The sequence below is a fragment of the Loxodonta africana genome, chromosome 1 (assembly GCF_030014295.1).
Source record: "Loxodonta africana isolate mLoxAfr1 chromosome 1, mLoxAfr1.hap2, whole genome shotgun sequence".
NCBI lineage: Eukaryota > Metazoa > Chordata > Mammalia > Proboscidea > Elephantidae > Loxodonta > Loxodonta africana.
Genome location: NC_087342.1, coordinates 79256791 through 79270770, shown reverse-complemented (window position 1 = coordinate 79270770; position 13980 = coordinate 79256791). Strand labels below are relative to the sequence as shown.

Here is a 13980-nt window from a genome sequence, read left to right as displayed (position 1 = left end):
AGTCTTGATTTCTTGGAAGTGCTGAGTTATTCACAATAAATAAAAAATAATCTTTTCCTGCTCCTCTCCCTGTCTTTCCTCCCCAGAGACGTTAAGCTTTCCTTCACTCCAAAACTTCCCCCACTTGTTCCCAGAGCCCCTGTACAGTTTTTTTCTCCAAGTTTAGGACAAAATTCAAAAGCTATCTAAGGTCATATTCTGAATGTTACGTTTTAATGTACACTAATTCATCAAGATAATTCTCATTTTCCATTGGATGTGAATAGAAAACATTGTCTACGACACACACACACACACACACAAAATGGACACAAAGACCTGAAGGAGGAAGAGAAAAAAGCAGACCTAAGAGAAGGAGGAGAAGAAATAAAATGAAACGAAGTAGGAGTGGCTTACAGATGGTGGAGAAGTTGCATCATGAAGAAAGGCAAGCACAGAGATGCAGAAGCTTAAACCCATGCACCTTTACTTGCTCACCATCATGGAACCTTCTCCCCAGCTTTCAGTTTTTCTCTCCTTCAACTCCTTTGGCCTCTGCCTCCCAAGGCTGCAAGAAAGGTGTACAAACAAGACAATGCAGAGGCATACAAAGAAGAGTAGTAGGAGTGTTGCTTCGAGAAAAATAGACGCAGGTGGGTAAACAAGAAACAAAGGACACTTGGTAAAAATTAAGCCATCTGAGTGTAGCAATGCTATCTGAAAGGCAACAGCGCTTTGTCTAGGTGACCAACTCTGTTTCTGAAAATCTAAAGAGACAAAAGACAAGATAAAAGGAAGGGAAATTCTCCTAGCGATTATAACATCTGTTTGAAACAGAATCTCTTGGCAAGCAGGAAAATTCCAAGGAAGCTATTTGGGGACTAGGACATAAAACATAAAACCAATTAGGTAGTCATGAAAACTTCAGACAATGTGCCTGAGTAGCTCAGTTGGTAGAGCATCAGACTTTTAACCTGAGGGTCCTGTGTTCAAGTCCCTGTGCAGGCATTCTCCTCGTTTTACCCTCCTTATTTCTCTTAGAATTCTATTGACATTCTACTTCCACTTGGGGAAACCCATCCCTGACATTTACTATAGGCACCTTCATTCCTTTCTTCCTGCTTTGCTCAAAAAGAAACGGAATAGGGCAAGGAGAGCAGAAAAAGGACAAAGTGCTCAATTACTAGCCAAATGTTGGCGGTTTGTACCCACGGAGAGCTGCCTCAGAAGACAGGCTTGGTAATCTGCTCCTGAAAGGTAAAAGGCTAGAAAACACTATGGAGCAGTTCTACACTGACCACAAGGGGTCAATAAAAGTCCAGGCAGCCCAATCCTTCCAAACGAGATGAAGTTTTCTGAAAACAAACTTTGCTGCTACTGTTCCTCATCTTTTGTAATTTAGACTCTTCGTTTGAATGCCCTAAGTGAGGGTCTCTAACAAAAGAACTCCATTAAGAGACTCAGATCGCCAAGTACTCAACACTTGCACTCAAGTAGTCATTTGGAGGGGAGGAAAGCGAAAGGAGAAAGAGAAAGCTAGGAGAGTCGAACTCAGCTGCAGAACCTCCCTTAAAATCCTCTCTCTCTTAAAATCCCACAATGCCAATGTCTAGGGCTGCAAAGATTCTAATCACTCAACCAGAGATGTAGAGCTTCTTGGGGGAAGGGGGAGGTGAAGGGCCGGCTGGCCACAGGGAGTCCCTGATCCAGGCACCGACCTGAGGTGAATAGCGTTAGGGCTCCAGGGAACAACCGCTGTGCCCTCTACTCACCCAGACCTGGTTTCAAGCAAAGTAGGTTATATACTCGCAAAGACAGTAAAGTCTTCTCGTCTCTAACCTGGCCCTTGCACCCTGCGGTGACTCCCCGTGCTCACCTCCCCTTTCCTCGGTGGAATCCCGGCTGGGGCGCTCAGAGGGCCTGGCCGGTTGGCTGTGAGTCTCAACGCGGCTCTGCGTCCCAGAATATTCCTCGCGGGACTGTAGAAGGGCTGTGAGAGTCAGTGCCCTGCAGCAGGGCTCGGCGCCCCTAGGACACACGGTGGCTGAAACCTCTGAGGGGATGAGGTGGGGGGAGCGAGGCAGGAAAGGGGACACCCAGGGGCCCCGCCCAAACCGCCTGGGTGAGGTGAGAGCGGGTAGAAAGTGTGCTCTTTAATACATTTTTTTCTTCGGCTGTCTTTATGCTTTGTGATATCCAGGTATCATAAAGAGACAGCAAAAGATGTGAAACTTAGATTTCCGGTGTCCCTGCTTGATGGACCAAAAAGCAAACTTGTTGCCGCCGAGATAATGTGAAAGTCTCATCCCTCACTCTCCCAGAACCTTCCGGGTCACCGATTTCCTCCTTGCACAGGCAAGCCTAATTTCTTGGGTATTCTCTCAGAGATATTATTTCCCCCAGTTTTTATACAAATAAGGAAATACCAAATACATTCCACTGCATCTCGGTTTTTTCACTTCGTGGATGTTGTAGTGATTTCCAAATCAATACAGAAACAGCTTCTTCCTTCTTTGCTTGGCGTTTAGGACACAGAAGCTTCAGCGAAAGAAGGCAAGCCCAGGACACAGCCCTAGCCCCCTGCAGCAATCTCAGCGGGGACCCATCCAGTACACACAAGCTACACACGCCTCTGGAATCTGAGATAAAACAGCGCCCTCTGCACAAGACAAGTGATTTTGTCTAATTTGCAGGTGGATCTAACAGCTCCTCCTTTAAAAGAACTCTCTCCTAACTATCTGATCCCTCCTCCCTCTGCCTCAGCAGGCTGCATTAACAGTTGATTTCCCTGGGCCTGAAATAGGTCTTGCTGTGCTCCCTGAGCCATTCTCCTGGCCTTGGAGCATCATAAGTCACATGATTACATTGCTGCTGGCATGTTTCTATGTGATGTACAAGAGAGAACTAAATATGAGGCTATACACAATCTGTCTGAAATGAAAAGAAAAATATAATTGTTACTGTTTACAAAATTTACAAAACAGCATCAATTTCATTGAGTACCCTGTCTGTTCACTTCCACCAGGGTGCTTGCATTTCCTTGTGTCCTGTCTGCTTGGCATCTATGGGTCTTTGCTTTGGAAACTGGTGCCCGTTTTGCTGCTGCCCTAAGCACACGCTTGCCATGTTTATTGGGTAATTGGTTCCTGGTCCTGTAGGTATAAACTGAAGGTAATGGCAGAGATGCATTCTTTCTGAAGACTCTGGTGGAAAATTCATTCCTTGACTTTTATGGCTTCTAGAGGCCACCAACATTCTTTGGCTCATGGATGGATCGCTCTAACCTCTGCTTCTGTTGCCTCATTTCCTTTTCTGACTCTGGCCCTCAAGTCATCTTCTTATAAGGGACCTGTGATTATATTGGGTCCACCCAAGAAATCCAGATTAATTTTTCCATGGCAATATCCTTAACTTAATCAAATCTGCAAAGGCCCTTTTGCAGTATAAGCTAACATATCACAGTTTTTGAATATTACGACATGGAAATCTTCACTGAGGCATTATTACACCTACCACATCTGCCCTCTGGTCTCAAAACGTTCACACCTGTCCCACACGCAAACACATGCACTTTGTCCCAACATCCCTCCAAATTTTAATCCATTATAGTACTAACTCAAAGTCCTAAATCTCATCAGCTCAAAAGTCCCAAATTTTTCTTTTAAATTCCCTAAATTAGGTATAGGTGAGGCTCTGGGTATAATGCATCCTGAGATACAATTTTCCTCTATCTGTGAATCTGTGAAATTCAAGAAACAAGTTATCTGCTCCCAAGAATACAGAGGTGGGACAGGTATAAGATTACAGTTAAAGACATTCCAATTAAAAATGGATGAAATTGCAAGAAAAGAAAAGAAAGGAGTCATTGGTCCCAAGAAATGTCTAAATCTAGCCAGGCAAAAAACATGAGCTTTCAAGGCCGGAATTAATGTTCTGTGGTTTGATGGTTCTGTCATCGGAGTCATCCTTTCATTTTCATAAAAGTAGCATGTGTTTACAGCCAAGTACTTTCATCAGCCTGTTTTCTGTCTGATGACTATTAGGAGTGTGAGACAGGGATTGAGGGGTACATGATTTATTGAGCGAGTCATCTTCAGGATGGGAAAAGAAAGTAGCCAAACAATAATATGTTCTTAGGTAAAGTCTGGGTTTGACCTAACCCACGTCATTATGAGTTGGAATCGACTCATTGGCAATGGGTTTGGGTATTTTGTTTGTTCTGTATGAAAGGGGCCCTGGGGTATAAATCACATAGCAGAGTTGTCTTTGCATCAACCGGTTTGGGCTTTTGCATTTTCCACCTCCTCCAGTCAGTCATCGGCTGCTGCTAGGAATGGAGTGGTGGCATAATCTACTAGGTGTAACCAAGGACAATTCACTGGAGAAGGTCGCAGGGGGATAAACCCTTGGGAGTTTGGGTGCAGTGGCTGTAAAAAGAAAGTGGAAAATAAAGGAGCTGAAGGGGTACTAAGATCATGTACTACCGTGAAAGAATTAGATGAGTGGAATATACGCTAGGTTTGTAATTTTATATCTGAAGTGTGAATGTTCCATATGTCATCTCTTAATTTAGGAAAAAGAACAGATTTCATTTATTTGCTAGTATAAATCACTTATTTTGTTTTAATGCTTGGAACTTTTATCTTTAGATTTTAGATAATATTCAGTGTTTTTCAAAGAATTAAGTACTTGGCACAAAACGATTGTTCAAAAATAAGAAGAATAAGAATAATGATAAAAATGAGATCTCTAGGTGGTACATTTGTTTTGCACTGAACTGGCGATCTGCTTTCATAAAGTTTGCAGCCAAGAAAATCCTATGGAGCAGTTCTACACTGTACTACATGGAGTTACCATGAGTTGGAATGGACTCCTTGGCAACTATCATCAACAACAACAATAATGAACTTTAATGCTTATTTATGTGCCAGATACCTTTCTAAACCATTTTATGTATATTTACTCATCCAGTCCTCCCATCAACTCTATTACATAGGCTTATTACTATTTCCATTTTACATATTGGAAATTGAGGCCCAGAAAGCTAAAGCAATTTGCCAAAGTTCCCTGAGCTATTAAGAAGAGCAGCTGAGGGATGAATACATGCAGTGTGACCTAGTTCAACATGGTCCTACTCAAAACGAACAGAGGTGAAGTCTAGATATACTTCAGGGACAATTTTCTAATTACAAGCAACCCCAGTTTACAAAACTCCAACTTACACACAAGTTGTGGTAGTGGATCATCCTTCATGAAGCCTATTATATTAAAAATTGGGGGTACCTACAATGTTTGAAAACAACAAACAGGTTCAACTTTGGAATTTGCATCAACATATATTATTATTACTGTATAATTATGTTAAAGATGTTTTAGTGTATCTGGAAGTGTTTAATGTTTTTTACACATAGAAAGGTACTCTACATACTGTAGTATATACTAAGACAAACATTTGACTAAAGGACATTAGATATGAACCATACCTAACTGTTCTAATTTACATACCAATTTCTTTCTACCTTACTTAATAAGAGAATTCAATTGTACCGCTACATCAAATTGATACATAAGTTTCTAATGCTCAAAGTAAGGTAGAAAACAGTTCCTAGACAGGCACCAGTCTGCAGACCACAATTTGAACAGGACTAATGGGATCACTATGAGTCAGAATCATCTTGACTGCACCTAAGAGCAACAACAATGTGGACGTAAGATATACTGGAGTTGGAGCCCTGGTGGTGCAGTGGTTAAAAGGTCAGCTGCTATCCCAAAGGTTGGTTGTTCAAATCTACCAGCTGCTCCTTGGAAACCCTATGAAGCAGTTCTACTCTGTCCCAGAGGGTCACTATGAGTTGGAATTTACTCAGTTGCAATGGGTTTGGTTTTTTTGTTTGTTTTTTGCAAGTGATAAGATACTCAAGGAAATCCTTCTTCCTCCTCTTTTCTATTTAAATTGAGGCTAGATTCACCTCAAGTGAAATGCATAAAACTTAATTTCAGTTTTATGAATACACACACACATACCATGGAGCCAACATCCAGATGAAGATAAAGAAATTTTCAGCTCCCAGGAGCTCCCTTGTACCTCATCCCAATCAATTCCAATCTTCTGACTCCTACTAGCATAGATTAGTTTTTCCTGTGCTTTGAAATATAAGAAAGGAAATCAAAAAGTATGTGCTCATTTGAGTATGGATTCTTTCACTCAATATGTTTTTTATTAGATGCATCCATACTTTTTCTAGTAGCAGTATTTCTTTCTTAGTGCTCTGTCATATTCCATTGTATGAATACTGGACATCAGACTTTTTCCATTTTTTACTGCTGGTGTACATTTGAAATGGCTAATGATGCTATGAACATTCTTGTACATGTCTTTCAAGGGCAATAAGCACTCATTTTCCTCAGGTCTGATTGCCGCTGTGGACTTTCTGGGTTGTAGATCGTATGCATATTTGTTTGAGGCAATATTTCCAAATGGTGTCTCTGAGCACATGTACCAGTTGACAATCTCATCAGCAATGTATGAAAGTTTCAGCTCTGTATCATCAGAGACACTTGATATCCTCAGTTACTTTAACTAAAGCAATTTTGGTGAAAGGTAGTATTACTTCATTGTGTTTGTTAATTTGCAATAAGTACATTCTTTAGTGAAGTGTATGTTTAGTCTTCGCTCTTTCTCATTGAGTTTCAGCCTTTTTTCTTAGTGTTTCATAACAGTTCTTCATCTATTCTACGTAAGGGTTCTTTGTCAAATGTAAGAATTGAAATATCTTCTCCTAGACTGTGGTTAATCCCCTCTTCGTAAGGAGAAGGGGGCTTGAAAAACTTGGCAAGAAGAGAAAAAAAGAAAAAGTGGGTCGAGAGAGAAGTTGAAAAAAACAAGAGGAAGTTCTATCATACGTCTTTCTTGGTGGTTGCAGAAAAAAATGGGCAAGGCAGTTTACTTGGAGTGGGAAAATGGGGTGGAATGTCCTAGGAGCAGAATGTGTTTTTTGGTCTTCAATCTCTTTACTTATTTCCTGGTGTAGTTAAGGGCTTTAGAAATAGTGAAATTTGAAACAGAGCATTTTCTCTCTGGTCAGTTATTAGATCTGCCAAAACTGCTTAGAAATATGGATAATATTTCAAGAAAGGTCTTCATGAGGTTTCTTCCGTGAGAGAGGTGTGGCTCAATAGGAGACTGTCCTTTCCTTGAGAGGGTCTGAAATCATGTACACGTACCTGCTTTTTACAATTCCTTACATTTTTTTTTTTTTTTTTTTGCTTTGCTTTTTAATATACATTTTGGGTACTCATAGGTATTAAGCACATTATCCGATGGATTGCCTTGAAGTACTTCCCTCTTTATACTCCATGTATCTCCTCACCACCCATGATGCCTGTGTCAGCACAAGGAAGAAGGAAGGAAATACAGAAAACAAAATTGGCTTCTTCAGAATTTCCTCAAATGGAAGCAAGAAGCCCGCCAGCACATTAACCTGCTCACTAATCCTCTGTTCCCTTTTGCAGTGTCATTGAAGAGCAAGACAGAAAAAGAAGGACTGAAAGAAGAGAAAAAGAACAGGCTCGATCATTTCAATTGAAATTCCCTTAGTTTTCTCAGCAGTGTTTGGAGCATGAAAGAGCCAGAAGTTACTAAGCAGAAAAACATCACCCTGTTTTACCTGTTCCTCCCCTTTGTTGCCATCCCTGTCCTCTACCTACCTGTCCATGGTTTCAGAATATTGGATTCCATTTTCAGACATGGATGGTAATGGAGCCTTATAATTTTGTCTCTGAGCAAGTGCATAATATAGAATAAGTTAAACCTAAATATTTGAGATCACATCAGCTGTGATAATATTTTGAAGAAAGACTGAAATGACCATTTTCAGGCTGCAGAAATAGCTCAGTTGGGAGAGCAATAGACTGAAGATCTGAAGATCCCTGGCTGGATTCCAGGTTTCCACAACTGAAGTCAATTTTGCTTTATTTCTTTCTTAAAAAGCATTTGCATTCCAAGGCTTTGGATTCTAATAGAAATGAATACTGCAGTTATCCAACACAGTAGTATTAAAAAAAAAAAAAAAAAAATCTCTGTCTAGGAACCTTGGTGGTGCAGTTGTCGAGTGTTTGGCTACTAACAAAAGGTCGGTGGTTCCAACCTACCACCCGCTCGGGGAGAGAAAAACGTCACTGTCAGCTTCCATAAAGATTTACAGCCTTGGAAACCATATGGAGCAATTCTACCCTGTCCATAGATTTGCTATGAGTCAGAATCGATTGGGCAAGAATGGGTTTGATTTCGTTTGGTTTTGAGGTCTTCCGTGAAATACTAACCGACATTTTGCATATTTCATTTAAAATTTTAAGAATAAAAAAAAGAAAACGGAAAATTAATAGGGAAACCTAGGAACTGATGGAGTACAGAATTCCAATATGCTACATGCTGTTGCATTTATGATTCATTTCTGCTCTGATATTATATATTCTGTGTGGGGACATCTACCACAGCCTTCACCAGACAGAGTCCAGTACAGCTAGATGGTGCCTGGCTACCACCACTGACTGCAGTGATAGGGATCACAACAGAGGGTGCCAGACAGAGCTAGAGAAAAACATAGAACAAAATTCTAACTCACAAAAGAAGACCAGACTTGCTGGCCTGACAGAAACAGGAGAAACCCCAAGAGTATGGCCCCTGGACACCATTTTAGCTCAGTAATGAAGTAATTCCCAAGGTTCACTCCTCAGCCCAAGATTAGACAGGCCTGTAAAACTAAACGAGGATAAAGGAGCACACCAGCCGAGGGGCAAGGACTAGAAGACAGGGGGGTACAGGAAAGCCGGTTATAGGGAACCCAAGGTGGAGAAGGGAGAGTGTTGACATGTCGTAGAGTTGTTAACCAGTGTCATAAAACAATATGTGTACTAACTGTTTAATGAGAAACTAGTTTGTTCTGTAAGCCTTCATCTAAAGAACAATAAAAAAAAAGTAAATAAGGAACTGAAATTCAATGTGGAAACCTAGAAATTGATGGAGCAAGGAATCCCGTATGCTACATGCTGTTGCCCTTATGACTTTCATTTCTGCTCTGATATTAGTATTATGTGCGTAGGGAAAGATATATTTTTAACCAGAAGAAATGTTTTAAAATCCTGTAGAAAAAGAATCACTACATTATATAAGAAATGTTTCTGGCTGGTGCAAATATTTTGTGCTCGGTAACCTAACGGTAACCGAAAGGTTGGCAATTGGAATTTACACAGCAGCACCATCTAAGCCTGGCAATCTGCTTCCTTAAAAATTGTTGTTGGTTGCTATCCAGGCGATTCTGACTCATGTTGATCCCATGGGGTGACTCCATGTGTTGCCTGTAACCTTAAACGAAGCAGACGGCCTGCCTTTTCTTCCACTGGAACCAACAATCTTTAGGTTAGCAGTCAAGTGTAATTGTGCCCCTGGTCATCCTTAAAGATTAAACCAAAAACTCAAAACGATTGTGATGGAGCCAATTTCCACTCACAGCTGTAATCTTTCCCAGAACCCACTGACTGCCTTCTTTCTCCCAAATAGCTGCTGGTTGGTTTGAACTGGCCAACATTTTGGTTAGCAGTCCAGCGCTTAACCACAGATTAGAGCCAAAGAAACCATATGGAGGAGTTCTACTCTGTACACGTGGGGTCTCCATCCAAGAGTTAGAATCGATTTGATGGCAACGGAGGAATGCCCATTCAGCACCTACAGGGGATTTCTTTCCTTCGTCCCTTCCAATTTCTTCTTTTCCTTCTATCTCCCACAGTGAGAGCGCTGATTACCAACAACCTCAATATGTGTACTCATTTTCGCAAGCCAAAAATTCACACGAAATAATATCAGAATTGCTACATCCATTACCCTAACCATTGCCGTGGAGTCCATTCCGACTAATAGCTACCCTATAAGACAGAGTAGAACTGCCCCATAAGATTTCCAAGGAGCACCTGGTGGATTCAAACTGCCAACATTTTGGTTAGCAGCCATAGTCCTTTACCAGTATGCCACCCCTAGCATTATTTAAAAAACAAAGTCAAAGAGCTGATATGCAGAGTTTAATATTTGCTTGTCATTCTTTTTGTCTTACAGTGAGGACAAAGCACTACGGAAAACATTTACTTGAATCTATTCTCTCTTTTTCCTCCTATGTGGATGTTATTCTTTCAAACTATGTTAGCTTTATTTGTTTCTATTTGTATTTAATTTTACAGTATTTTCACAAACACTTGAGTTAGTTTTATTGACTTATTTGCCTCTGTAACACATTAATATGTTCCCAAGAGTCAAAAGAATACAAAAAGTCAATTCAGACAAGTTCCAAGAGAATGTTGTAACTTGTGATTCATCCAGGTGATAGAATGGAAGCAGGCTCTGGGTAATCTGGTGGCAGAGCATTGACTAGGAACAGTATTGATCTTTCTAGTACTAAGATAACCTTCTCTGGTTGTATCTGCGTCTGGGAGTGTGCAGTGTAGGGAGTTTGGAAGTAGTGGAATTGAACTTAAAGTGATTTTATCTTGACTTAATCTTCAAAGACTCTGAGAATAGTCATGAAGATTCCTCTCAGATGGGGGCCTAGCTGGGGGCATAGTTCAGTGGTGGAGCACTGTGCTCAGCATGCATGAAGCTTTGGGTTCAATCCCTACTCTCTTTTGTACCCTCACAACTCAGGCCAAAGTTCTTACTCTCAGAACCTTACTTCTTTTTTTTTAATTGTGCTTTAAGTGCAAGTTTACAAATCAAGTCAGTCTCTCATACAAAAATTTATATACACCTTGCTATATACTCCTAATTGCTCTCCACCTAATGAGACAGCTCACTCCTTTCCTCCACTCTCTTTTCGTGTCCCTTCCAAGTATTTTTGTCTTGAAATAATACCTAAAAACTTGCCCACTGACTTTTTGTACTTTAATGTTGCATCTTCACAGTTCATTGTACTACTGTTGATACTGAACAGGGATAAGAATGATGGCAAAGAGCATGATACAAATACAAGGGTATGCTCAATTTGAAGATGCATTTTGGCTCGCTTTGCGCAGGACCAGATATATCACGAGTCACATGACTATAGTGCTGCTGGCATGTTCTCACGTGATCTACAAGAGAGAACTAAATGAGAGGCTATGCCTGATCTGTCTGAAATGAAAAGGAAAATATAATTGTTATTGTATGTAAAATTTATAAAATAGTATCAATATCATTTAACACCCTGTTAGTTCCCTCCAGCATGGTGCTTGCTTTTCCTTGTGTCTTGTCTGCTTGGCATCTATGGGTCCCTGTTTTGTTTTGTTGATGCCCTAAGCACATGTTTACCATGCTTATTGGGTAATCTGTCCCCGGTCCTATAGGTCTAAACTGAAGATGTTGGCAGAGTTGCTTTCTTTCTGGAGACACTGGTGGAGAATTCATTCCTTGACTTTTCTGGTTTCCGGAGGCCACCCACATTCTTGGCTCATGGCTGCATCATTCTGACCTCTGCTTCAGTCCTCTCATTTCCTTTTCTGACTCTGGCCCTCCTGTCTTCCTCTTAAAAGGACCTCGTGATTATATCGTGTCCTCCCAGAAAATCCAGATTCATTTTTCCATGGCAACATCCTTAACTTAATCAAATCTGCAAAGTCCCTTTTGCCACGTAAGGTAACATACACACAGCTTTTGGATATTACTACATGGATGTCTTTGCTGGCGCATTATTACACCTACCAGAGGCTGCCCTCTGATCTCCAAATATTCACATCTGACCCACATGCAAAAACATTCATTTCATCCCAATACCTCCCCAAATCTCAATCCCATTACAGCATCAACTCAAAGTCCAAAATGTCATCAAAATCTCTTCAGCTGAAAAGTCCCCAATCTTTTCATTTCAATTGTCTAAATTAGGTCTGGATGAAGCTCTGAGTATAATCCATCCTGAGATAAAATTCCCCTGTATCTGTGAATCTGGAAAATTCAAGAAACAACTTATCTGCTCCCCCAAATACAATGGCAGAACAGGTATAATAGTTACAGACATTCCAATTAAAAAAAGGGATGAAATTGAAAGAAAAAAAAACAGTCACTGGTCCCAAGTAATGTCTAAATCCAGCCAGGCAAACAACATTAGCTTTCAAGGCCTGGAATGAATGCTCTGTGTTTTCATGGCTCTGCCATCGGAGTCATCCTTTCAGCGTTGTCTTTCCATTTTTATGAAATAGAAAGCATGTGTTTGCAGCTGAACAGTTTCATCAGACCCTTTCATGCCTGAGGAATATTAGGAGTGTGAGATAGGTATTGAGGGGTATGTGATTTACTGAGGGGGTTGTCTTTAGGATGGGAAAGGGAAAGTAGCCAAGCATTAATATGTCCTTGGGTGAAGTCTAGATTTGGCCTGACCCGTGTAGCTATGAGTCAGAATCAATTGTAGGGCAATGGGTTTGTTTGTTTTTATGTGACAGGGGAACTGGGGTATAAATCCCATGACGGAATTGTCCTTGAGTCAAGGGGTTTGGACTTTTGCACCTTCCATCCCCTCCAGTCAGTCACTGAGTATTGCTGGGAATGGAATGGTGGCATAATCTCCAAACCAAGGCAATTCACTGGAGAAGGTCACAGGGATAAACCATCGCCGGGTTGGGTGCAGTGGCTATAAAAAGAAAGTGGGAAAATGAAAGAAGCTGGTAGGAGTACTAAGATCATGTACTACTGAAAAACAATTAGATGAGTGGAAGATACTCTAGGTTTGTAATTTAATATCTGAAGTGCGAATGTCCCATGTGTCATCTCTTAATTTAAATTGAGGCTAGAATCACATAGAGCGAAATGCAGTTCAATGAATAATACATATATATACACCATGGAACCAACATCCAGACAAAGATAAACAAATTTTCACCTCCCAGGAGCTTCCTTGTACCTCATCCCAATCAATTCTAATTTTCTGACCTCTACTAGCATAAATTAGCTTTTCCTGTGCTTTGAAAAATAAGAAATAAAATCATATAGCACATGTTCATTTTAGTATGGGTTCTTTCACTCAATATGTTTTTTATTAGATGCACCCATACTGTTTCTAGTAGCAGTATTTCTTTCTTATTGCTCTGTCATATTCCATTATGTGAATACTGGAATCAGATCTTTTTCATTCGTTTTACTGTTGCTATACATTTCAAATGGATAATGCTGCTATGAACATTCTTGTACATGTTTTTCAAGGGCAATAGCATGCATTTTCCTAGGGTCTAACTGCAGCTGTGGACTTGCTGGGTTGTAGGTTGTATGTATATTTTCTTTGAGGCAACATTTGCAAATAGTGTACCAAAGTGGATGTACCAGTTGACAGTCTCATCAGCAATCTATTAAAGTTTCAGTTCAGTATTGTCAGAGACACTTGGTGAAAAGTAGTAGTATTTCATTGTGTTTAATAATTGTGTTTATGCATTTTTTTAGTGAAATATATGTTTAGTCTTTGCTATTTCTCATTTATTTTCAGTCTTTTTTTTCTTAGTGTTTCATAGGAGTTCTTCAAATAGTCTAGATAAGGGTCCTTTGTCAAATATAAGTATTGAAATCTTCTAGACTGTGGTTAATTCCCTATTCTTAAGGAGAAGGTGGCTTGAAAAACTTTGTAAGATGAGAAAAAAAAAGAAAAAATGGATAGGGAGAGAAGTGGAAAAAACAAGAGAAAGTTCCATTACTTCTTTCCTGGTGGTTGCAGGAAAAAATGGGCAGGGCAATTTACTAGGGCAGGAACCTTGGAGTGGGATAATGGGGTGGAATGCCTAGGAAGAGAAGGTGTTTTGGGTCTGCAATTTCTTTACTTATTTCCTGGTGTAGTTTAGAGGTTTAAAAATAGTGAAATTTGAAACACTGGATTTTCTCTCTGGTCATCTATCGAATTTACCAAAACCCCTTAGAAATATGGCTAATATTTCAAGGAGGATTTTCATGAAGTTTCTGTCGTGAGAGAGTTGTGGCTTAAGAGGAGAGTATCCTTTCCTTGA

The 13980-nt window shown here is 40.3% G+C and overlaps 1 non-coding gene across 1 annotated transcript; it reads left to right on the top strand.

Annotated features, from left to right (window-relative positions):
* Positions 1-914: 914 nt before the first annotated feature.
* On the top strand, positions 915-987 carry TRNAK-UUU (transfer RNA lysine (anticodon UUU)). Its single transcript has one exon. It is a non-coding gene; the product is annotated as a tRNA-Lys (tRNA).
* Positions 988-13980: the final 12993 nt, after the last annotated feature.